This window comes from Syngnathus scovelli, chromosome 18, assembly GCF_024217435.2.
Source record: "Syngnathus scovelli strain Florida chromosome 18, RoL_Ssco_1.2, whole genome shotgun sequence".
NCBI lineage: Eukaryota > Metazoa > Chordata > Actinopteri > Syngnathiformes > Syngnathidae > Syngnathus > Syngnathus scovelli.
Window position 1 is genome coordinate 3,645,776 of NC_090864.1, and position 26,845 is coordinate 3,672,620.

General features: G+C 35.0%; 2 long non-coding RNA genes across 2 annotated transcripts in view; both read left to right on the plus strand.

The window, feature by feature from the left end:
• LOC137839673 (uncharacterized) overlaps nucleotides 1-26,845 on the plus strand; it is a 146,236-nt gene that overhangs the window by 14,391 nt on the left and 105,000 nt on the right. The gene's annotated exons all lie outside the window — the stretch shown is intronic.
• On the plus strand, nucleotides 1,286-26,797 carry LOC125985852 (uncharacterized). The gene is made up of 3 exons (XR_011085726.1): nucleotides 1,286-8,507; nucleotides 12,092-14,596; nucleotides 17,842-26,797. It is a non-coding gene; the product is annotated as an uncharacterized lncRNA (long non-coding RNA).

Genomic DNA, 26,845 nt, shown 5'->3' on the forward strand with positions numbered 1-26,845 from the left:
TGAATAAAGTTGGAATGGGTATAATCGGTTGAAAAATGTAGCAATTAGAGTAGAAAAACCAAATTTTGTAGAATTTGGTTGAATTTCAAAATTGAAAATTTGGAAATTTTGGTAAGTGGGAAGGTGTGGAATAGGTAGGCAAAAGATGAACAGTTGAAAGTTGGAATGGGTTTAATCGGTTGAAAAACGTATAAGTTAGAGTAGAAAAACGAAATTTTGGAGAATTTGGTTGAATTTCAAATTTGAAATTTTGGAATTTTTGGTAGGTGAGAAGTTGTGGAATAGGCAGGCAAAAGATGAACAGTTGAAAATTGGAATGGGTTGAATCGGTTGAAAAATGTAGAAACTAGAGGTGAAAAACGAAATTTCGTGAAATTTTGTCGGAATTTTTAACGTGAAAACGTGAAATTTTTGAATTTGGGAATTTTGGGAATGTCGAGAATCATTCCGAATGTGGTTTGAATGTGCTGAATGAGGTGAATTTAAAAGGGGAATGACGTAAATGTGAATTGTCGAATCTGCCATTGAGAATGAATGGGGAAAAATTTGTCGTAAATTCGCGAATTTCGCGAAATCGGAAAATTTTCGGAACGAGAAAAATGGAAGCGCTCATCTCGTGAATATTTGGAATACATCAAAAGTGGAACGGAGTGAATCGGATGAATTATGTGGAAGAAGAAGCGGGACAAAAAAGTGGCGGGAATAAAATAGAAGAATAATAATAATAATAGAGAATGGTGTAGAATAACATATGTGAAGGCCCATCGCCTTCACACAACTAGAAAATGCAATTTCTGGAGAAATTGCGTGTGAAGGCGAAGACTTTGAATCACTTCTTGGGGAATGATGGCGAATGATGTTGAAATGAGTTGAATTTCTTGAGAAATGTGGAAAATAGAAGTGTAATACTAAATTTTGGAGAATTTGGTTGAATTTCAAATTTGAAGTTTGGAATTTGTGGTAAGTGGGAGGTTGTGGAATAGGTAGGCAAAAGATGAACAGTTGAATGTTGGAACGGGTTGCATCGGTTAAAAAATGTAGACGTGAGAGCAAATGTTGAATCTCCATAGAGAATGAATGGGAATTAAAAGAAAAAGCAATTGCGCCAAAATATTTTGAAATTTGGAACAAAACGAAAATAAATAGCTTCAGGAGGTTCACTTTTGGAGTTAAAATGTTGAAACGGGTTCAATCGGACAAAAAATGCAAAAGTTAGTGACTAATGTAGCTATTTAGGGCAGTTAATGTTGAAATAGGGTCACTTCCGGGGTGATTTGGGTCACTTCCGGTCTATTTGGGTCACTTCCGGTTTGATTAGAGGCACTTCCGGTCTAGCTGAGGTCACTTCCGTTTTATTTGGGGTCACTTCCGGTTTAAAAAGGTCACTTCCGGTTTAAAAAGGTCACTTCCGGTTTGATTTGGGGTCACTTCCGGTTTACCTAAGGTCACTTCCTGTTTACCTAAGGTCACTTGCGGCTTGATATGGGGCACTTCCGGTACATTCTGGGTTCATTGGGGGCACTTCCGGGTCAATCCAAGATGGCCGCCACACTGGAAGTGTGGGTGAAGGAGGTGAATATGGTAAGCATAAGGTAAACAAAGTGAATAAAGTCGGAATGGGTTGAATCGGTTGAAAAATGTGGAAAAAAGAGTAGAAAAACGAAATTGTAGAGAATTTTTGGTAAGTGGAAAGTTGTGGAATAGGCAGGCAAAGGATGAACAGTTGAATGTTGGAACGGGTTGAATCGGTTAAAAAATGTAGAAGTGAGAGCAAATGTTGAATCCCCATAGAGAATGAATGGGAATTAAAAGAAAAAGCAATTGCGCCAAAATATTTTGAAATTTGGAACAAAACGTAAAAAAACAGCTTCAGGAGGTTAACTTTTGGGGTTAAAATGTTGAAACGGGTTCAATCGGACAAAAAATGCAAAAGTTAGCGCCTAATGTAGCTATTTATGGCAGTTAATGTTGAAATAAGTTCACTTCCGGGTTGATTTGGGTCACTTCCGGTCTATTTGGGTCACTTCCGGTCTGATTAGAGGCACTTCCGGTCCAACTGAGGTCACTTCCGGTTTATTTGGGGTCACTTCCGGTTTAAAAAGGTCACTTCCGGTTTGATTTGGGGTCACCTCCGGTTTACCTAAGGTCACTTCCTGTTTACCTAAGGTCACTTCCGGTGCGATTTGGGGCACTTCCGGTTCATTCTAGGGTCATTGGGAGCACTTCAGGGTCAATCCAAGATGGCCGCCACACTGGAAGTGGGGGTCAAGGGTTGAATTGTGTAAGCATAGTGGAAGTGGGGGTGAAGGGGGTGAATATGGTAAGGATGAGGTGACCAAAGTGAATAAAGTTGGAATGGGTTGAATCGGTTGAAAAATGTTGAAATTAGAGTAGAAAAACCAAATTTTGTAGAATTTGGTTGAATTTCAAAATTGAAAATTTTGGTAAGTGGGAAGGTGTGGAATAGGTAGGCAAAAGATGAACAGTTGAAAGTTGGAATGGGTTGAATCGGTTGAAAAACGTAGAAGTTAGAGTAGAAAAACGAAATTTTGGAGAATTTGGTTGAATTTCAAATTTGACATTTTGGAATTTTTGGTAGGTGAGAAGTTGTGGAATAGGCAGGCAAAAGATGAACAGTTGAAAATTGGAATGGGTTGAATCGGTTGAAAAATGTAGAAACTAGAGGTGAAAAACGAAATTTCGTGAAATTTTGTCGGAATTTTTAACGTGAAAACGTGAAATTTTTGAATTTGGGAATTTTGGGAATGTCGAGAATCATTCCGAATGTGGTTTGAATGTGCTGAATGAGGTGAATTTAAAAGGGGAATGACGTAAATGTGAAATGTAGAATCTGCCATTGAGAATGAATGGGGAAAAATTTGTCGTAAATTCGCGAATTTTGCGAAATCGGAAAATTTTCGGAACGAGAAAAATGGAAGCGCTCATCTCGTGAATATTTGGAATACGTCAAAAGTGGAACGGAGTGAATCGGATGAATTATGTGGAAGAAGAAGCGGGACAAAAAAGTGTGGAGAATAAAATATAATAATAATAATAACTAGAAAATGCAATTTCTGGAGAAATTGCGTGTGAAGGCGAAGACTTTGAATCACTTCTTGGGGAATGATGGCGAATGATGTTGAAATGAGTTGAATTTCTTGAGAAATGTGGAAAATAGAAGTGTAATACTAAATTTTGGGGAATTTGGTTGAATCTCAAATTTGAAAGTTTGGGATTTTTGGTAAGTGGGAGGTTGTGGAATAGGTAGGCAAAAGATGAACAGTTGAAAGTTGGAACAGGTTGAAACGGTTAAAAAATGTAGAAGTTAGAGCAAATCTTGAATCCCCATAGAGAATGAATGGGAATTAAAAGAAAAAGCAATTGCGCCAAAATTTTTTGAAATTTGGAACAAAAGGAAGAAAACGGCTTCAGGAGGTTCACTTTTGGGGTTAAAATGTTGAAATGGGTTCAATCGGACAAAAAATGCAAAAGTTAGCGCCTAATGTAGCTATTTAGGGCAGTTAATTTTGAAATAAGGTCACTTCCGGGTTGATTTGGGTCACTTCCGGTCTATTTGGGTCACTTCCGGTTTGATTAGAGGCACTTCCGGTCTAGCTGAGGTCACTTCCGGTTTATTTGGGGTCACTTCCGGTTTAAAAAGGTCACTTCCGGTTTAAAAAGGTCACTTCCGGTTTGATTTGGGGGTCACTTCCGGTTTACCTAAGGTCACTTCCTGTTTACCTAAGGTCACTTCCGGTTCGATTTGGGGCACTTCCGGTTCATTCTAGGGTCATTGGGAGCACTTCAGGGTCAATCCAAGATGGCCGCCACACTGGAAGTGGGGGTCAAGGGTTGAATTGTGTAAGCATAGTGGAAGTGGGGGTGAAGGGGGTGAATATGGTAAGGATGAGGTGACCAAAGTGAATAAAGTTGGAATGGGTTGAATCGGTTGAAAAATGTAGAAATTAGAGTAGAAAAACCAAATTTTGTAGAATTTGGTTGAATTTCAAAATTGAAAATTTGGAAATTTTGGTAAGTGGGAAGGTGTGGAATAGGTAGGCAAAAGATGAACAGTTGAAAGTTGGAATGGGTTGAATCGGTTGAAAAACGTAGAAGTTAGAGTAGAAAAACGAAATTTTGGAGAATTTGGTTGAATTTCAAATTTGAAATTTTGGAATTTTTGGTAGGTGAGAAGTTGTGGAATAAGCAGGCAAAAGATGAACAGTTGAAAATTGGAATGGGTTGAATCGGTTGAAAAATGTAGAAACTAGAGGTGAAAAACGAAATTTCGTGAAATTTTGTCGGAATTTTTAACGTGAAAACGTGAAATTTTTGAATTTGGGAATTTTGGGAATGTCGAGAATCATTCCGAATGTGGTTTGAATGTGCTGAATGAGGTGAATTTAAAAGGGGAATGACGTAAATGTGAAATGTCGAATCTGCCATTGAGAATGAATGGGGAAAAATTTGTCGTAAATTCGCGAATTTTGCGAAATCGGAAAATTTTCGGAACGAGAAAAATGGAAGCGCTCATCTCGTGAATATTTGGAATACGTCAAAAGTGGAACGGAGTGAATCGGATGAATTATGTGGAAGAAGAAGCGGGACAAAAAAGTGTGGAGAATAAAATATAATAATAATAATAATAACTAGAAAATGCAATTTCTGGAGAAATTGCGTGTGAAGGCGAAGACTTTGAATCACTTCTTGGGGAATGATGGCGAATGATGTTGAAATGAGTTGCATTTCTTGAGAAATGTGGAAAATAGAAGTGTAATACTAAATTTTGGAGAATTTGGTTGAATTTCAAATTTGAAGTTTGGAATTTGTGGTAAGTGGGAGGTTGTGGAATAGGTAGGCAAAAGATGAACAGTTGAATGTTGGAACGGGTTGAATCGGTTAAAAAATGTAGACGTGAGAGCAAATGTTGAATCTCCATAGAGAATGAATGGGAATTAAAAGAAAAAGCAATTGCGCCAAAATATTTTGAAATTTGGAACAAAACGTAAAAAAACAGCTTCAGGAGGTTCACTTTTGGGGTTAAAATGTTGAAACGGGTTCAATCGGACAAAAAATGCAAAAGTTAGCGCCTAATGTAGCTATTTATGGCAGTTAATGTTGAAATAAGTTCACTTCCGGGTTGATTTGGGTCACTTCCGGTCCATTTGGGTCACTTCCGGTCTGATTAGAGGCACTTCCGGTCCAGCTGAGGTCACTTCCGGTTTATTTGGGGTCACTTCCGGTTTAAAAAGGTCACTTCCGGTTTAAAAAGGTCACTTCCGGTTTGATTTTGGGTCACTTCCGGTTTACCTGAGGTCACTTCCTGTTTACCTAAGGTCACTTCCGGTTTGATTTGGGCCACTTCCGGTTCATTCTAGGTTCATTGGGAGCACTTCAGGGTCAATCCAAGATGGCCGCCACACTGGAAGTGGGGGTCAAGGGTTGAATTTTGTAAGCATAGTGGAAGTGGGGGTGAAGGGGGTGAATATGGTAAGGATGAGGTGACCAAAGTGAATAAAGTTGGAATGGGTTGAATCGGTTGAAAAATGTAGAAATTAGAGTAGAAAAACCAAATTTTGTAGAATAATTGAAAATTTGGAAATTTTGGTAAGTGGGAAGGTGTGGAATAGGTAGGCAAAAGATGAACAGTTGAAAGTTGGAATGGGTTGAATCGGTTGAAAAACGTAGAAGTTAGAGTAGAAAAACGAAATTTTGGAGAATTTGGTTGAATTTCAAATTTGAAATTTTGGAATTTTTGATAGGTGAGAAGTTGTGGAATAGGCAGGCAAAAGATGAACAGTTGAAAGTTGGAATGGGTTGAATCGGTTGAAAAATGTAGAAATTAGAGTAGAAAAACGAAATTACGAAGAATTTGGTTGAATTTCAAATTTGAAAATTTTGAATTTTTTTGTAAGTGGGAAGTTGTGGAATAGGTAGGCAAAAGATGAACAGTTGGAAGTTGGAACGGGTTGAATCGGTCGAAAAATGTAGAAATTAGAGGTGAAAAACGAAATTTCGTGAAATTTTGTCGTAATTTTTAACGTGAAAACGTGAAATTTTTGAATTTGGGAATTTTGGGAATGTCGAGAATCATTCCGAATGTGGTTTGAATGTGCTGAATGAGGTGAATTTAAAAGGGGAATGACGTAAATGTGAAATGTCGAATCTGCCATTGAGAATGAATGGGGAAAAATTTGTCGTAAATTCGCGAATTTTGCGAAATCGGAAAATTTTCGGAACGAGAAAAATGGAAGCGCTCATCTCGTGAATATTTGGAATACATCAAAAGTGGAACGGAGTGAATCGGATGAACTATGTGGAAGAAGAAGCGGGACAAAAAAGTGTGGAGAATAAAATAGAAGAATAATAATAATAATAATAATAGAGAATGGTGTAGAATAACATATGTGTGAAGGCCATCGCCTTCACACAATAATAATAATAGAGAATGGTGTAGAATAACATATGTGTGAAGGCCATCGCCTTCACACAATAATAATAGAGAATGGTGTAGAATAACATATGTGTGAAGGCCATCGCCTTCACACAACTAGAAAATGCAATTTCTGGAGAAATTGCGTGTGAAGGCGAAGACTTTGAATCACTTCTTGGCGAATGCTGGCGAATTATGCTGAAACGAGTTGAATTACTTGAGAAATGTAGAAAATAGAGGTGAAAAACGGAATTTTGGAGAATTTGGTGGAATTTCAGAATTTTGGAGAATTTGGTTGAGTTTAAAATCTTAAAATGTGGAATTTATGGCAAGTGGAAATTTGGGGAATAGGTAGGAAAAAGATGAAGAGTTGAAAGTTGGAATGAGTTGAATCGGTTGAACAATGTGAAAATTAGAGTAGAAAAACACATTTTTGGAGAATTTGGTTGAATTTCAAATTTCAAAATTTGGAATTTTTTGTAAGGGGAAGTTGTGGAATAGGTAAGCAAAAGATGAAGAGTTGAAAGTTGGAATGGGTTGAATCGGTAGAGAAATGTAGAAATGAGAGTAGAAAAACGAAATTTTGGAGAATTTGGTTGAATTTCAAATTTGGGATTTTTGGTAAGTGGGAAGTTGTGTAATACGTAGGCAAAAGATGAAGAGTTGAAAGTTGGAATGGGTTGAATCGGTTGAAAAATGTACAAATTAGAGTCGAAAAACGAAATTTTGCAGAATTTGGTTGAATTTCAAATTTGGAATTTTTGGTAAGTGGGAAGTTGTGAAATAGGTAAGCAAAAGATGAAAAGTTGAAAGTTGGAATGGATTGAATCGGTTGCACAATGTAAAGATTAGAGTAGAAAAACAAAATGTTTGAGAATTTGGTTGAATTTTTAATTTTTAATTTTTGGTAAGTGGGAAATTGTGGAATAGGTAGGCAAAAGATGAAGAGTTGAAAGTTGGAATGGGTTGAATCGGTTGAACAATGTAGAAATTACAGTAGAAAAACGAAATTTTGGAGATTTTGGTTGAATTTCAAATTTGGAATTTTTGGTAAGTCGGAAGTTGTGGAATAGGTAGGCCAAAGATGAAGAGTTGAAAGTTGGAATGGGTTGAATCGGTTGAACAATGTAGAAATTAGAGTAGAAAAACAAAATGTTGGAGAATTTGGTTGAATTTCAAATATGGAATTTTTGGTAAGTGGGAAGTTGTGGAATAGGTAGGCAAAAGATGAAGAGTTGAAAGTTGGAATGGGTTGAATCGGTTGAACAATGTAGAAATTAGATTAGAAAAACGAAATTTTGGAGAATTTGGTTGAATTTCAAATTTGGAATTTTTGGTAAACGGGAAGTTGTGGAATAGGTAGGCAAAACATGAACAGTTGAAAGTTGGAATGAGTTGAATCGGTTAAAAAATGTAGAAATTAGAGTAGAAAAACAAAATTTTTGAGAATTTGGTTGAATTCCAAATTTGGAATTTTTGGTAAGTCGGAAGTTGTGGAATAGGTAGGCAAAAGATGAAGAGTTGAAAGTTGGAATGGGTTGAATCGGTTGAACAATGTAGAAATTAGAGTAGAAAAACAAAATGTTGGAGAATTTGGTTGAATTTCAAATATGGAATTTTTGGTAAGTGGGAAGTTGTGGAATAGGTAGGCAAAAGATGAAGAGTTGAAAGTTGGAATGGGTTGAATCGGTTGAACAATGTAGAAATTAGATTAGAAAAACGAAATTTTGGAGAATTTGGTTGAATTTCAAATTTGGAATTTTTGGTAAACGGGAAGTTGTGGAATAGGTAGGCAAAAGATGAAGAGTTGAAAGTTGGAATGGGTTGAATCGGTTGAACAATGTAGAAATTAGATTAGAAAAACGAAATTTTGGAGAACTTGGTTGAATTTCAAATTTGGAATTTTTGGTAAACGTGAAGTTGTGGAATAGGTAGGCAAAACATGAACAGTTGAAAGTTGGAATGAGTTGAATCGGTTAAAAAATGTAGAAATTAGAGAAGAAAAACAAAATGTTGGAGAATTTGGTTGAATTTCAAATATGGAATTTTTGGTAAGTCGGAAGTTGTGGAATAGGTAGGCAAAACATGAACAGTTGAAAGTTGGAATGAGTTGAATCGGTTAAAAAATGTAGAAATTAGAGTAGAAAAACAAATTTTTTGAGAATTTGGTTGAATTCCAAATTTCAAAATTTGGAATTTTTCATAAGTTGGAAGTTGTGGAATAGTTAGAAAAAGATGAACAGTTGAAAGTTGGAATGGGTTGAATCGGTTGAAAAACGTAAAAGTTAGAGTGGAAAAACGTAATTTTGGAGAATTTGGTTGAATTTCAAATTTGGAATTTTTGGTAAGTGGGAAGTTGTGGAATAGGTAGGCAAAAGATGAACAGTTGAAAGTTGGAATGAGTTGAATCGGTTGAACAATGTAGAAAAAAGTGGAATGATGTAAATGTGAAATGTCGAATCTGCCATTAAGAATGAATGGGGAAAAATTTGTCGTAAGTTCGCGAATTTTGCGAAATCGGAAAATTTTCGGAACGAGAAAAATGGAAGCGCTCATCTCGTGAATATTTGGAACACGTCAAAAGTGGAACGGAGTGAATCGGATGAACTATGTGGAAGAAGAAGCGGGACAAAAAAGTGTGGAGAATAAAATAGAAGAATAATAATAATAACTAGAAAATGCAATTTCTGGAGAAATTGCGTGTGAAGGCGAAGACTTTGAATCACTTCTTGGGGAATGATGGCGAATGATGTTGAAATGAGTTGAATTTCTTGAGAAATGTGGAAAATAGAAGTGTAATACTAAATTTTGGAGAATTTGGTTGAATTTCAAATTTGAAGTTTGGAATTTGTGGTAAGTGGGAGGTTGTGGAATAGGTAGGCAAAAGATGAACAGTTGAATGTTGGAACGGGTTGAATCGGTTAAAAAATGTAGACGTGAGAGCAAATGTTGAATCTCCATAGAGAATGAATGGGAATTAAAAGAAAAAGCAATTGCGCCAAAATATTTTGAAATTTGGAACAAAACGTAAAAAAACAGCTTCAGGAGGTTCACTTTTGGGGTTAAAATGTTGAAACGGGTTCAATCGGACAAAAAATGCAAAAGTTAGCGCCTAATGTAGCTATTTATGGCAGTTAATGTTGAAATAAGTTCACTTCCGGGTTGATTTGGGTCACTTCCGGTCCATTTGGGTCACTTCCGGTCTGATTAGAGGCACTTCCGGTCCAGCTGAGGTCACTTCCGGTTTATTTGGGGTCACTTCCGGTTTAAAAAGGTCACTTCCGGTTTAAAAAGGTCACTTCCGGTTTGATTTGGGGTCACTTCCGGTTTACCTGAGGTCACTTCCTGTTTACCTAAGGTCACTTCCGGTTCGATTTGGGCCACTTCCGGTTCATTCTAGGTTCATTGGGAGCACTTCAGGGTCAATCCAAGATGGCCGCCACACTGGAAGTGGGGGTCAAGGGTTGAATTTTGTAAGCATAGTGGAAGTGGGGGTGAAGGGGGTGAATATGGTAAGGATGAGGTGACCAAAGTGAATAAAGTTGGAATGGGTTGAATCGGTTGAAAAATGTAGAAATTAGAGTAGAAAAACCAAATTTTGTAGAATTTGGTTGAATTTCAAAATTGAAAATTTGGAAATTTTGGTAAGTGGGAAGGTGTGGAATAGGTAGGCAAAAGATGAACAGTTGAAAGTTGGAATGGGTTGAATCGGTTGAAAAACGTAGAAGTTAGAGTAGAAAAACGAAATTTTGGAGAATTTGGTTGAATTTCAAATTTGAAATTTTGGAATTTTTGGTAGGTGAGAAGTTGTGGAATAGGCAGGCAAAAGATGAACAGTTGAAAGTTGGAATGGGTTGAATCGGTTGAAAAATGTAGAAGTTAGAGTAGAAAAACGAAATTACGAAGAATTTGGTTGAATTTCAAATTTGAAAATTTGGAATTTTTTTGTAAGTGGGAAGTTGTGGAATAGGTAGGCAAAAGATGAACAGTTGGAAGTTGGAACGGGTTGAATCGGTCGAAAAATGTAGAAATTAGAGGTGAAAAACGAAATTTCGTGAAATTTTGTCGGAATTTTTAACGAGAAAACGTGAAATTTTTGAATTTGGGAATTTTGGGAATGTCGAGAATCATTCCGAATGTGGTTTGAATGTGCTGAATGAGGTGAATTTAAAAGGGGAATGACGTAAATGTGAAATGTCGAATCTGCCATTGAGAATGAATGGGGAAAAATTTGTCGTAAATTCGCGAATTTTGCGAAATCGGAAAATTTTCGGAACGAGAAAAATGGAAGCGCTCATCTCGTTAATATTTGGAATACGTCAAAAGTGGAACGGAGTGAATCGGATGAATTATGTGGAAGAAGAAGCGGGACAAAAAAGTGGCGGGAATAAAATAGAAGAATAATAATAACTAGAAAATGCAATTTCTGGAGAAATTGCGTGTGAAGGCGAAGACTTTGAATCACTTCTTGGCGAATGCTGGCGAATTATGCTGAAACGAGTTGAATTACTTGAGAAATGTAGAAAATAGAGGTGAAAAACGGAATTTTGGAGAATTTGGTGGAATTTCAGAATTTTGGAGAATTTGGTTGAGTTTAAAATCTTAAAATGTGGAATTTATGGCAAGTGGAAATTTGGGGAATAGGTAGGAAAAAGATGAAGAGTTGAAAGTTGGAATGAGTTGAATCGGTTGAACAATGTGAAAATTAGAGTAGAAAAACACATTTTTGGAGAATTTGGTTGAATTTCAAATTTCAAAATTTGGAATTTTTGTAAGTGGAAGTTGTGGAATAGGTAAGCAAAAGATGAAGAGTTGAAAGTTGGAATGGGTTGAATCGGTAGAGAAATGTAGAAATGAGAGTAGAAAAACGAAATTTTGGAGAATTTGGTTGAATTTCAAATTTGGGATTTTTGGTAAGTGGGAAGTTGTGTAATACGTAGGCAAAAGATGAAGAGTTGAAAGTTGGAATGGGTTGAATCGGTTGAAAAATGTACAAATTAGAGTCGAAAAACGAAATTTTGCAGAATTTGGTTGAATTTCAAATTTGGAATTTTTGGTAAGTGGGAAGTTGTGAAATAGGTAAGCAAAAGATGAAAAGTTGAAAGTTGGAATGGATTGAATCGGTTGAACAATGTAGAAATTAGAGTAGAAAAACAAAATGTTTGAGAATTTGGTTGAATTTCAAATTTTTAATTTTTAATTTTTGGTAAGTGGGAAATTGTGGAATAGGTAGGCCAAAGATGAAGAGTTGAAAGTTGGAATGGGTTGAATCGGTTGAACAATGTAGAAATTACAGTAGAAAAACGAAATTTTGGAGATTTTGGTTGAATTTCAAATTTGGAATTTTTGGTAAGTCGGAAGTTTTGGAATAGGTAGGCAAAAGATGAAGAGTTGAAAGTTGGAATGGGTTGAATCGGTTGAACAATGTAGAAATTAGATTAGAAAAACGAAATTTTGGAGAATTTGGTTGAATTTCAAATTTGGAATTTTTGGTAAACGGGAAGTTGTGGAATAGGTAGGCAAAACATGAACAGTTGAAAGTTGGAATGAGTTGAATCGGTTAAAAAATGTAGAAATTAGAGTAGAAAAACAAGATGTTTGAGAATTTGGTTGAATTCCAAATTTGGAATTTTTGGTAAGTCGGAAGTTGTGGAATAGGTAGGCAAAAGATGAAGAGTTGAAAGTTGGAATGGGTTGAATCGGTTGAACAATGTAGAAATTAGAGTAGAAAAACAAAATGTTGGAGAATTTGGTTGAATTTCAAATATGGAATTTTTGGTAAGTGGGAAGTTGTGGAATAGGTAGGCAAAAGATGAAGAGTTGAAAGTTGGAATGGGTTGAATCGGTTGAACAATGTAGAAATTAGAGTGGAAAAACGAAATTTTGGAGAATTTGGTTGAATTTCAAATTTGGAATTTTTGGTAAACGGGAAGTTGTGGAATAGGTAGGCAAAACATGAACAGTTGAAAGTTGGAATGAGTTGAATCGGTTAAAAAATGTAGAAATTAGAGTAGAAAAACAAAATGTTGGAGAATTTGGTTGAATTTCAAATATGGAATTTTTGGTAAGTGGGAAGTTGTGGAATAGGTAGGCAAAACATGAACAGTTGAAAGTTGGAATGAGTTGAATCGGTTGAAAAATGTAGAAATTAGAGTAGAAAAACAAAATTTTTGAGAATTTGGTTGAATTCCAAATTTGAAAATTTGGAATTTTTCATAAGTTGGAGAATTTGGCTGAATTTCAAATTTGGAATTTTTGGTAAACGGGAAGTTGTGGAATAGGTAGGCAAAACATGAACAGTTGAAAGTTGGAATGAGTTGAATCGGTTAAAAAATGTAGAAATTAGAGTAGAAAAACACAATTTTTGAGAATTTGGTTGAATTCCAAATTTGGAATTTTTGGTAAGTCGGAAGTTGTGGAATAGGTAGGCAAAAGATGAAGAGTTGAAAGTTGGAATGGGTTGAATCGGTTGAACAATGTAGAAATTAGAATAGAAAAACGAAATTTTGGAGAATTTGGTTGAATTTCAAATTTGGAATTTTTGGTAAGTGGGAAGTTGTGGAATAGGTAGGCAAAACATGAACAGTTGAAAGTTGGAATGGGTTGAATCGGTTGAACAATGTAGAAATTAGATTAGAAAAACGAAATTTTGGAGAATTTGGTTGAATTTCAAATTTGGAATTTTTGGTAAACGGGAAGTTGTGGAATAGGTAGGCAAAACATGAACAGTTGAAAGTTGGAATGAGTTGAATCGGTTAAAAAATGTAGAAATTAGAGTAGAAAAACAACATTTTTGAGAATTTGGTTGAATTCCAAATTTGGAATTTTTGGTAAGTCGGAAGTTGTGGAATAGGTAGGCAAAAGTTGAAGAGTTGAAATTTGGAATGGGTTGAATCGGTTGAACAATGTAGAAATTAGAGTAGAAAAACAAAATGTTGGAGAATTTGGTTGAATTTCAAATATGGAATTTTTGGTATGTGGGAAGTTGTGGAATAGGTAGGCAAAAGATGAAGAGTTGAAAGTTGGAATGGGTTGAATCGGTTGAACAATGTAGAAATTAGATTAGAAAAACGAAATTTTGGAGAATTTGGTTGAATTTCAAATTTGGAATTTTTGGTAAACGGGAAGTTGTGGAATAGGTAGGCAAAACATGAACAGTTGAAAGTTGGAATGAGTTGAATCGGTTAAAAATGTAGAAATTAGAGTAGAAAAACATAATGTTGGAGAATTTGGTTGAATTTCAAATATGGAATTTTTGGTAAGTGGGAAGTTGTGGAATAGGTAGGCAAAACATGAACATTTGAAAGTTGGAATGAGTTGAATCGGTTGAAAAATGTAGAAATTAGAGTAGAAAAACAAAATTTTTGAGAATTTGGTTGAATTCCAAATTTGAAAATTTGGAATTTTTCATAAGTTGGAAGTTGTGGAATAGTTAGAAAAAGATGAACAGTTGAAAGTTGGAATGGGTTGAATCGGTTGAAAAACGTAAAAGTTGAAGTGGAAAAACGAAATTTTGGAGAATTTGGTTGAATTTCAAATTTGGAATTTTTGGTAAGTGGGAAGTTGTGGAATAGGTAGGCAAAAGATGAACAGTTGAAAGTTGGAATGAGTTGAATCGGTTGAACAATGTAGAAAAAAGTGGAATGATGTAAATGTGAAATGTCGAATCTGCCATTAAGAATGAATGGGGAAAAATTTGTCGTAAGTTCGCGAATTTTGCGAAATCGGAAAATTTTCGGAACGAGAAAAATGGAAGCGCTCATCTCGTGAATATTTGGAACACGTCAAAAGTGGAACGGAGTGAATCGGATGAATTATGTGGAAGAAGAAGCGGGACAAAAAAGTGTGGAGAATAAAATATAATAATAATAATAACTAGAAAATGCAATTTCTGGAGAAATTGCGTGTGAAGGCGAAGACTTTGAATCACTTCTTGGCGAATGCTGGCGAATTATGCTGAAACGAGTTGAATTACTTGAGAAATGTAGAAAATAGAGGTGAAAAACGGAATTTTGGAGAATTTGGTGGAATTTCAGAATTTTGGAGAATTTGGTTGAGTTTAAAATCTTAAAATGTGGAATTTATGGCAAGTGGAAATTTGGGGAATAGGTAGGAAAAAGATGAAGAGTTGAAAGTTGGAATGAGTTGAATCGGTTGAACAATGTGAAAAATAGAGTAGAAAAACACATTTTTGGAGAATTTGGTTGAATTTCAAAATTTGGAATTTTTTGTAAGGGGAAGTTGTGGAATAGGTAAGCAAAAGATGAAGAGTTGAAAGTTGGAATGGGTTGAATCGGTAGAGAAATGTAGAAATGAGAGTAGAAAAACGAAATTTTGGAGAATTTGGTTGAATTTCAAATTTGGGATTTTTGGTAAGTGGGAAGTTGTGTAATACGTAGGCAAAAGATGAAGAGTTGAAAGTTGGAATGGGTTGAATCGGTTGAAAAATGTACAAATTAGAGTCGAAAAACGAAATTTTGCAGAATTTGGTTGAATTTCAAATTTGGAATTTTTGGTAAGTGGGAAGTTGTGAAATAGGTAAGCAAAAGATGAAAAGTTGAAAGTTGGAATGGATTGAATCGGTTGCACAATGTAAAGATTAGAGTAGAAAAACAAAATGTTTGAGATTTTGGTTGAATTTCAAATTTTTAATTTTTAATTTTTGGTAAGTGGGAAATTGTGGAATAGGTAGGCAAAAGATGAAGAGTTGAAAGTTGGAATGGGTTGAATCGGTTGAACAATGTAGAAATTACAGTAGAAAAACGAAATTTTGGAGATTTTGGTTGAATTTCAAATTTGGAATTTTTGGTAAGTCGGAAGTTGTGGAATAGGTAGGCCAAAGATGAAGAGTTGAAAGTTGGAATGGGTTGAATCGGTTGAACAATGTAGAAATTAGAGTAGAAAAACAAAATGTTGGAGAATTTGGTTGAATTTCAAATATGGAATTTTTGGTAAGTGGGAAGTTGTGGAATAGGCAGGCAAAAGATGAACAGTTGAAATTTGGAATGGGTTGAATCGGTTGAAAAATGTAGAAATTAGAGTAGAAAAACGAAATTACGAAGAATTTGGTTGAATTTCAAATTTGAAAATTTGGAATTTTTTTGTAAGTGGTAAGTTGTGGAATAGGTAGGCAAAAGATGAACAGTTGGAAGTTGGAACGGGTTGAATCGGTCGAAAAATGTAGAAATTAGAGGTGAAAAACGAAATTTCGTGAAATTTTGTCGGAATTTTTAACGTGAAAACGTGAAATTTTTGAATTTGGGAATTTTGGGAATGTCGAGAATCATTCCGAATGTGGTTTGAATGTGCTGAATGAGGTGAATTTAAAAGGGGAATGACGTAAATGTGAAATGTCGAATCTGCCATTGAGAATGAATGGGGAAAAATTTGTCGTAAATTCGCGAATTTTGCGAAATCGGAAAATTTTCGGAACGAGAAAAATGGAAGCGCTCATCTCGTGAATATTTGGAATACATCAAAAGTGGAACGGAGTGAATCGGATGAACTATGTGGAAGAAGAAGCGGGACAAAAAAGTGTGGAGAATAAAATAGAATAATAATAATAACTAGAAAATGCAATTTCTGGAGAAATTGCGTGTGAAGGCGAAGACTTTGAATCACTTCTTGGGAAAAATGGCGAATGATGTTGAAATGAGTTGAATTTCTTGAGAAATGTGGAAAATAGAAGTGTAATACTAAATTTTGGAGAATTTGGTTGAATTTCAAATTTGAAGTTTGGAATTTGTGGTAAGTGGGAGGTTGTGGAATAGGTAGGCAAAAGATGAACAGTTGAATGTTGGAACGGGTTGAATCGGTTAAAAAATGTAGAAGTGAGAGCAAATGTTGAATCTCCGTAGAGAATGAATGGGAATTAAAAGAAAAAGCAATTGCGCCAAAATATTTTGAAATTTGGAACAAAACGAAAAAAAACAGCTTCAGGAGGTTCACTTTTGGGGTTAAAATGTTGAAACGGGTTCAATCGGACAAAAAAAGCAAAAGTTAGCGCCTAATGTAGCTATTTAGGGCAGTTAATGTTGAAATAAGGTCACTTCCGGGTTGATTTGGGTCACTTCCGGTCTATTTGGGTCACTTCCGGTTTGATTAGAGGCACTTCCGGTCTAGCTGAGGTCACTTCCGGTTTATTTGGGGTCACTTCCGGTTTAAAAAGGTCACTTCCGGTTTAAAAAGGTCACTTCCGGTTTGATTTGGGGTCACTTCCGGTTTACCTAAGGTCACTTCCTGTTTACCTAAGGTCACTTCCGGTTCGATTTGGGGCACTTCCGGTTCATTCTAGGGTCATTGGGAGCACTTCAGGGTCAATCCAAGATGGCCGCCACACTGGAAGTGGGGGTCAAGGGTTGAATTGTGTAAGCATAGTGGAAGTGGGGGTGAAGGGGGTGAATATGGTAAGGATGAGGTGACCAAAGTGAATAAAGTTGGAATGGGTTGAATCGGTTGAAAAATGTAGAAATTAGAGTAGAAAAACCAAATTTTGTAGAATTTGGTTGAATTTCAAAATTGAAAATTTGGAAATTTTGGTAAGTGGGAAGGTGTGGAATAGGTAGGCAAAAGATGAACAGTTGAAAGTTGGAATGGGTTGAATCGGTTGAAAAACGTAGAAGTTAGAGTAGAAAAACGAAATTTTGGAGAATTTGGTTGAATTTCAAATTTGAAATTTTGGAATTTTTGGTAGGTGAGAAGTTGTGGAATAGGCAGGCAAAAGATGAACAGTTGAAAATTGGAATGGGTTGAATCGGTTGAAAAATGTAGAAACTAGAGGTGAAAATGAAATTTCGTGAAATTTTGTCGGAATTTTTAACGTGAAAACGTGAAATTTTTGAATTTGGGAATTTTGGGAATGTCGAGAATCATTCCGAATGTGGTTTGAATGTGCTGAATGAGGTGAATTTAAAAGGGGAATGACGTAAATGTGAAATGTCGAATCTGCCATTGAGAATGAATGGGGAAAAATTTGTCGTAAATTCGCGAATTTTGCGAAATCGGAAAATTTTCGGAACGAGAAAAATGGAAGCGCTCATCTCGTGAATATTTGGAATACGTCAAAAGTGGAACGGAGTGAATCGGATGAATTATGTGGAAGAAGAAGCGGGACAAAAAAGTGGCGGGAATAAAATAGAAGAATAATAATAATAATAATAATAATAATAATAATAATAGAGAATGGTGTAGAATAACATATGTGTGAAGGCCATCGCCTTCACACAATAATAATAATAGAGAATGGTGTAGAATAACATATGTGTGAAGGCCATCGCCTTCACACAACTAGAAAATGCAATTTCTGGAGAAATTGCGTGTGAAGGCGAAGACTTTGAATCACTTCTTGGCGAATGCTGGCGAATTATGCTGAAACGAGTTGAATTACTTGAGAAATGTAGAAAATAGAGGTGAAAAACGGAATTTTGGAGAATTTGGTGGAATTTCAGAATTTTGGAGAATTTGGTTGAGTTTAAAATCTTAAAATGTGGAATTTATGGCAAGTGGAAATTTGGGGAATAGGTAGGAAAAAGATGAAGAGTTGAAAGTTGGAATGAGTTGAATCGGTTGAACAATGTGAAAATTAGAGTAGAAAAACACATTTTTGGAGAATTTGGTTGAATTTCAAAATTTGGAATTTTTTGTAAGGGGAAATTGTGGAATAGGTAAGCAAAAGATGAAGAGTTGAAAGTTGGAATGGGTTGAATCGGTAGAGAAATGTAGAAATGAGAGTAGAAAAACGAAATTTTGGAGAATTTGGTTGAATTTCAAATTTGGGATTTTTGGTAAGTGGGAAGTTGTGTAATACGTAGGCAAAAGATGAAGAGTTGAAAGTTGGAATGGGTTGAATCGGTTGAAAAATGTACAAATTAGAGTCGAAAAACGAAATTTTGCAGAATTTGGTTGAATTTCAAATTTGGAATTTTTGGTAAGTGGGAAGTTGTGAAATAGGTAAGCAAAAGATGAAAAGTTGAAAGTTGGAATGGATTGAATCGGTTGCACAATGTAAAGATTAGAGTAGAAAAACAAAATGTTTGAGAATTTGGTTGAATTTCAAATTTTTAATTTTTAATTTTTGGTAAGTGGGAAATTGTGGAATAGGTAGGCAAAAGATGAAGAGTTGAAAGTTGGAATGGGTTGAATCGGTTGAACAATGTAGAAATTACAGTAGAAAAACGAAATTTTGGAGATTTTGGTTGAATTTCAAATTTGGAATTTTTGGTAAGTCGGAAGTTGTGGAATAGGTAGGCCAAAGATGAAGAGTTGAAAGTTGGAATGGGTTGAATCGGTTGAACAATGTAGAAATTAGATTAGAAAAACGAAATTTTGGAGAATTTGGTTGAATTTCAAATTTGGAATTTTTGGTAAACGGGAAGTTGTGGAATAGGTAGGCAAAACATGAACAGATGAAAGTTGGAATGAGTTGAATCGGTTAAAAAATGTAGAAATTAGAGTAGAAAAACAAAATGTTGGAGAATTTGGTTGAATTTCAAATATGGAATTTTTGGTAAGTGGGAAGTTGTGGAATAGGTAGGCAAAACATGAACAGTTGAAAGTTGGAATGGGTTGAATCGGTTGAACAATGTAGAAATTAGATTAGAAAAACGAAATTTTGGAGAATTTGGTTGAATTTCAAATTTGGAATTTTTGGTAAACGGGAAGTTGTGGAATAGGTAGGCAAAACATGAACAGTTGAAAGTTGGAATGAGTTGAATCGGTTAAAAAATGTAGAAATTAGAGTAGAAAAACAAAATTTTTGAGAATTTGGTTGAATTCCAAATTTGGAATTTTTGGTAAGTCGGAAGTTGTGGAATAGGTAGGCAAAAGTTGAAGAGTTGAAAGTTGGAATGGGTTGAATCGGTTGAACAATGTAGAAATTAGAGTAGAAAAACAAAATGTTGGAGAATTTGGTTGAATTTCAAATATGGAATTTTTGGTAAGTGGGAAGTTGTGGAATAGGTAGGCAAAAGATGAAGAGTTGAAAGTTGGAATGGGTTGAATCGGTTGAACAATGTAGAAATTAGATTAGAAAAACGAAATTTTGGAGAATTTGGTTGAATTTCAAATTTGGAATTTTTGGTAAACGGGAAGTTGTGGAATAGGTAGGCAAACATGAACAGTTGAAAGTTGGAATGAGTTGAATCGGTTAAAAAATGTAGAAATTAGAGTAGAAAAACAAAATTTTTGAGAATTTGGTTGAATTCCAAATTTGGAATTTTTGGTAAGTCGGAAGTTGTGGAATAGGTAGGCAAAAGATGAAGAGTTGAAAGTTGGAATGGGTTGAATCGGTTGAACAATGTAGAAATTAGAGTAGAAAAACAAAATGTTGGAGAATTTGGTTGAATTTCAAATATGGAATTTTTGGTAAGTGGGAAGTTGTGGAATAGGTAGGCAAAAGATGAAGAGTTGAAAGTTGGAATGGGTTGAATCGGTTGAACAATGTAGAAATTAGATTAGAAAAACGAAATTTTGGAGAATTTGGTTGAATTTCAAATTTGGAATTTTTGGTAAACGGGAAGTTGTGGAATAGGTAGGCAAAACATGAACAGTTGAAAGTTGGAATGAGTTGAATCGGTTAAAAAATGTAGAAATTAGAGTAGAAAAACAAAATGTTGGAGAATTTGGTTGAATTTCAAATATGGAATTTTTGGTAAGTGGGAAGTTGTGGAATAGGTAGGCAAAACATGAACAGTTGAAAGTTGGAATGAGTTGAATCGGTTGAAAAATGTAGAAATTAGAGTAGAAAAACAAAATTTTTGAGAATTTGGTTGAATTCCAAATTTGAAAATTTGGAATTTTTCATAAGTTGGAGGTTGTGGAATAGTTAGAAAAAGATGAACAGTTGAAAGTTGGAATGGGTTGAATCGGTTGAAAAACGTAAAAGTTAGAGTGGAAAAACGAAATTTTGGAGAATTTGGTTGAATTTCAAATTTGGAATTTTTGGTAAGTGGGAAGTTGTGGAATAGGTAGGCAAAAGATGAACAGTTGAAAGTTGGAATGAGTTGAATCGGTTGAACAATGTAGAAAAAAGTGGAATGATGTAAATGTGAAATGTCGAATCTGCCATTAAGAATGAATGGGGAAAAATTTGTCGTAAGTTCGCGAATTTTGCGAAATCGGAAAATTTTCGGAACGAGAAAAATGGAAGCGCTCATCTCGTGAATATTTGGAACGCGTCAAAAGTGGAACGGAGTGAATCGGATGAACTATGTGGAAGAAGAAGCGAGACAAAAAAGTGTGGAGAATAAAATAGAAGAATAATAATAACTAGAAAATGCAATTTCTGGAGAAATTGCGTGTGAAGGCGAAGACTTTGAATCACTTCTTGGGGAATGATGCCGAATGATGTTGAAATGAGTTGAATTTCTTGAGAAATGTGGAAAATAGAAGTGTAATACTAAATTTTTGAGAATATGGTTGAATTTCAAATTTGATTTTTGGAATTTTTGGTAAGTGGAAAGTTGTGGAATAGGCAGGCAAAGGATGAACAGTTGAATGTTGGAACGGGTTGAATCGGTTAAAAAATGTAGAAGTGAGAGCAAATGTTGAATCCCCATAGAGAATGAATGGGAATTAAAAGAAAAAGCAATTGCGCCAAAATATTTTGAAATTTGGAACAAAACGTAAAAAAACAGCTTCAGGAGGTTCACTTTTGGGGTTAAAATGTTGAAACGGGTTCAATCGGACAAAAAATGCAAAAGTTAGCGCCTAATGTAGCTGTTTATGGTAGTTAATGTTGAAATAAGTTCACTTCCGGGTTGATTTGGGTCACTTCCGGTCCATTTGGGTCACTTCCGGTCTGATTAGAGGCACTTCCGGTCCAGCTGAGGTCACTTCCGGTTTATTTGGGGTCACTTCCGGTTTAAAAAGGTCACTTCCGGTTTAAAAAGGTCACTTCCGGTTTGATTTGGGGTCACTTCCGGTTTACCTGAGGTCACTTCCTGTTTACCTAAGGTCACTTCCGGTTTGATTTGGGCCACTTCCGGTTCATTCTAGGTTCATTGGGAGCACTTCAGGGTCAATCCAAGATGGCCGCCACACTGGAAGTGGGGGTCAAGGGTTGAATTTTGTAAGCATAGTGGAAGTGGGGGTGAAGGGGGTGAATATGGTAAGGATGAGGTGACCAAAGTGAATAAAGTTGGAATGGGTTGAATCGGTTGAAAAATGTAGAAATTAGAGTAGAAAAACCAAATTTTGTAGAATTTGGTTGAATTTCAAAATTGAAAATTTGGAAATTTTGGTAAGTGGGAAGGTGTGGAATAGGTAGGCAAAAGATGAACAGTTGAAAGTTGGAATGGGTTGAATCGGTTGAAAAACGTAGAAGTTAGAGTAGAAAAATGAAATTTTGGAGAATTTGGTTGAATTTCAAATTTGAAATTTTGGAATTTTTGAAAGGTGAGAAGTTGTGGAATAGGCAGGCAAAAGATGAACAGTTGAAAGTTGGAATGGGTTGAATCGGTTGAAAAATGTAGAAATTAGAGTAGAAAAACGAAATTACGAAGAATTTGGTTGAATTTCAAATTTGAAAATTTGGAATTTTTTTGTAAGTGGGAAGTTGTGGAATAGGTAGGCAAAAGATGAACAGTTGGAAGTTGGAACGGGTTGAATCGGTCGAAAAATGTAGAAATTAGAGGTGAAAAACGAAATTTCGTGAAATTTTGTCGGAATTTTTAACGTGAAAACGTGAAATTTTTGAATTTGGGAATTTTGGGAATGTCGAGAATCATTCCGAATGTGGTTTGAATGTGCTGAATGAGGTGAATTTAAAAGGGGAATGACGTAAATGTGAAATGTCGAATCTGCCATTGAGAATGAATGGGGAAAAATTTGTCGTAAATTCGCGAATTTTGCGAAATCGGAAAATTTTCGGAACGAGAAAAATGGAAGCGCTCATCTCGTGAATATTTGGAATACATCAAAAGTGGAACGGAGTGAATCGGATGAACTATGTGGAAGAAGAAGCGGGACAAAAAAGTGTGGAGAATAAAATAGAAGAATAATAATAATAATAATAATAATAGAGAATGGTGTAGAATAACATATGTGTGAAGGCCATCGCCTTCACACAACTAGAAAATGCAATTTCTGGAGAAATTGCGTGTGAAGGCGAAGACTTTGAATCACTTCTTGGCGAATGCTGGCGAATTATGCTGAAACGAGTTGAATTACTTGAGAAATGTAGAAAATAGAGGTGAAAAACGGAATTTTGGAGAATTTGGTGGAATTTCAGAATTTTAGAGAATTTGGTTGAGTTTAAAATCTTAAAATGTGGAATTTATGGCAAGTGGAAATTTGGGGAATAGGTAGGAAAAAGATGAAGAGTTGAAAGTTGGAATGAGTTGAATCGGTTGAACAATGTGAAAATTAGAGTAGAAAAACACATTTTTGGAGAATTTGGTTGAATTTCAAATTTCAAAATTTGGAATTTTTTGTAAGGGGAAGTTGTGGAATAGGTAAGCAAAAGATGAAGAGTTGAAAGTTGGAATGGGTTGAATCGGTAGAGAAATGTAGAAATGAGAGTAGAAAAACGAAATTTTGGAGAATTTGGTTGAATTTCAAATTTGGGATTTTTGGTAAGTGGGAAGTTGTGTAATACGTAGGCAAAAGATGAAGAGTTGAAAGTTGGAATGGGTTGAATCGGTTGAAAAATGTACAAATTAGAGTCGAAAAACGAAATTTTGCAGAATTTGGTTGAATTTCAAATTTGGAATTTTTGGTAAGTGGGAAGTTGTGAAATAGGTAAGCAAAAGATGAAAAGTTGAAAGTTGGAATGGATTGAATCGGTTGCACAATGTAAAGATTAGAGTAGAAAAACAAAATGTTTGAGAATTTGGTTGAATTTCAAATTTTTAATTTTTGGTAAGTGGGAAGTTGTGGAATAGGTAGGCAAAAGATGAAGAGTTGAAAGTTGGAATGGGTTGAATCGGTTGAACAATGTAGAAATTACAGTAGAAAAACGAAATTTTGGAGATTTTGGTTGAATTTCAAATTTGGAATTTTTGGTAAGTCGGAAGTTGTGGAATAGGTAGGCCAAAGATGAAGAGTTGAAAGTTGGAATGGGTTGAATCGGTTGAACAATGTAGAAATTAGAGTAGAAAAACAAAATGTTGGAGAATTTGGTTGAATTTCAAATTTGGAATTTTTGGTAAGTGGGAAGTTGTGGAATAGGTAGGCAAAAGATGAAGAGTTGAAAGTTGGAATGGGTTGAATCGGTTGAACAATGTAGAAATTAGATTAGAAAAACGAAATTTGGGAGAATTTGGTTGAATTTCAAATTTGGAATTTTTGGTAAACGGGAAGTTGTGGAATAGGTAGGCAAAACATGAACAGTTGAAAGTTGGAATGAGTTGAATCGGTTAAAAAATGTAGAAATTAGAGTAGAAAAACAAAATTTTTGAGAATTTGGTTGAATTCCAAATTTGGAATTTTTGGTAAGTCGGAAGTTGTGGAATAGGTAGGCAAAAGATGAAGAGTTGAAAGTTGGAATGGGTTGAATCGGTTGAACAATGTAGAAATTAGAGTAGAAAAACAAAATGTTGGAGAATTTGGTTGAATTTCAAATATGGAATTTTTGGTAAGTGGGAAGTTGTGGAATAGGTAGGCAAAAGATGAAGAGTTGAAAGTTGGAATGGGTTGAATCGGTTGAACAATGTAGAAATTAGATTAGAAAAACGAAATTTTGGAGAATTTGGTTGAATTTCAAATTTGGAATTTTTGGTAAACGGGAAGTTGTGGAATAGGTAGGCAAAACATGAACAGTTGAAAGTTGGAATGAGTTGAATCGGTTAAAAAATGTAGAAATTAGAGTAGAAAAACAAAATGTTGGAGAATTTGGTTGAATTTCAAATATGGAATTTTTGGTAAGTGGGAAGTTGTGGAATAGGTAGGCAAAACATGAACAGTTGAAAGTTGGAATGAGTTGAATCGGTTGAAAAATGTAGAAATTAGAGTAGAAAAACAAAATTTTTGAGAATTTGGTTGAATTCCAAATTTGAAAATTTGGAATTTTTCATAAGTTGGAAGTTGTGGAATAGTTAGAAAAAGATGAACAGTTGAAAGTTGGAATGGGTTGAATCGGTTGAAAAACGTAAAAGTTAGAGTGGAAAAACGAAATTTTGGAGAATTTGGTTGAATTTCAAATTTGGAATTTTTGGTAAGTGGGAAGTTGTGGAATAGGTAGGCAAAAGATGAACAGTTGAACGTTGGAATGAGTTGAATCGGTTGAACAATGTAGAAAAAAGTGGAATGATGTAAATGTGAAATGTCGAATCTGCCATTAAGAATGAATGGGGAAAAATTTGTCGTAAGTTCGCGAATTTTGCGAAATCGGAAAATTTTCGGAACGAGAAAAATGGAAGCGCTCATCTCGTGAATATTTGGAACACGTCAAAAGTGGAACGGAGTGAATCGGATGAACTATGTGGAAGAAGAAGCGGGACAAAAAAGTGTGGAGAATAAAATATAATAATAATAATAATAATAATAGAGAATGGTGTAGAATAACATATGTGTGAAGGCCATCGCCTTCACACAATAACTAGAAAATGCAATTTCTGGAGAAATTGCGTGTGAAGGCGAAGACTTTGAATCACTTCTTGGGGAATGCTGGCGAATTATGCTGAAACGAGTTGAATTACTTGAGAAATGTAGAAAATAGAGGTGAAAAATGGAATTTTGGAGAATTTGGTGGAATTTCAGAATTTTGGAGAATTTGGTTGAGTTTAAAATCTTAAAATGTGGAATTTATGGCAAGTGGAAATTTGGGGAATAGGTAGGAAAAAGATGAAGAGTTGAAAGTTGGAATGGGTTGAATCGGTTGAACAATGTGAAAATTAGAGTAGAAAAACACATTATTGGAGAATTTGGTTGAATTTCAAATTTCAAAATTTGGAATTTTTTGTAAGGGGAAGTTGTGGAATAGGTAAGCAAAAGATGAAGAGTTGAAAGTTGGAATGGGTTGAATCGGTAGAGAAATGTAGAAATGAGAGTAGAAAAACGAAATTTTGGAGAATTTGGTTGAATTTCAAATTTGGGATTTTTGGTAAGTGGGAAGTTGTGTAATACGTAGGCAAAAGATGAAGAGTTGAAAGTTGGAATGGGTTGAATCGGTTGAAAAATGTACAAATTAGAGTCGAAAAACGAAATTTCGCAGAATTTGGTTGAATTTCAAATTTGGAATTTTTGGTAAGTGGGAAGTTGTGAAAGGTAAGCAAAAGATGAAAAGTTGAAAGTTGGAATGGATTGAATCGGTTGCACAATGTAAAGATTAGAGAAGAAAAACAAAATGTTTGAGAATTTGGTTGAATTTCAAATTTTGAATTTTTGGTAAGTGGGAAGTTGTGGAATAGGTAGGCAAAAGATGAAGAGTTGAAAGTTGGAACGGGTTGAATCGGTTGAACAATGTGGAAATTAGAGTAGAAAAACGAAATTTTGGAGATTTTGGTTGAATTTCAAATTTGGAATTTTTGATAAGTCGGAAGTTGCGGAATAGGTAGGCAAAAGATGAAGAGTTGAAAGTTGGAATGGGTTGAATCGGTTGAACAATGTAGAAATTAGATTAGAAAAACGAAATTTTGGAGAATTTGGTTGAATTTCAAATTTGGAATTTTTGGTAAACGGGAAGTTGTGGAATAGGTAGGCAAAACATGAACAGTTGAAAGTTGGAATGAGTTGAATCGGTTAAAAAATGTAGAAATTAGAGTAGAAAAACTAATTTTTTTAAAATTTGGTTGAATTCCAAATTTGGAATTTTTGGTAAGTGGGAAGTTGTGAAATAGGTAAGCAAAAGATGAAAAGTTGAAAGTTGGAATGGATTGAATCGCTTTCACAATGTAAAGATTAGAGAAGAAAAACAAAATGTTTGAGAATTTGGTTGAATTTCAAATTTTGAATTTTTGGTAAGTGGGAAGTTGTGGAATAGGTAGGCAAAAGATGAAGAGTTGAAAGTTGGAACGGGTTGAATCGGTTGAACAATGTAGAAATTAGAGTAGAAAAACGAAATTTTGGAGATTTAGGTTGAATTTCAAATTTGGAATTTTTGGTAAGTCGGAAGTTGTGGAATAGGTAGGCAAAAGATGAAGAGTTGAAAGTTGGAATGGGTTGAATCGGTTGAACAATGTAGAAATTAGAGTAGAAAAACAAAATGTTGGAGAATTTGGTTGAATTTCAAATATGGAATTTTTGGTAAGTGGGAAGTTGTGGAATAGATAGGCAAAAGATGAACAGTTGAAAGTTGGAATGAGTTGAATCGGTTGAACAATGTAGAAATTAGAGTAGAAAAACAAATTTTTTTAAAATTTGGTTGAATTCCAAATTTGGAATTTTTGGTAAGTGGGAAGTTGTGAAATAGGTAAGCAAAAGATGAAAAGTTGAAAGTTGGAATGGATTGAATCGGTTTCACAATTTTGAATTTTT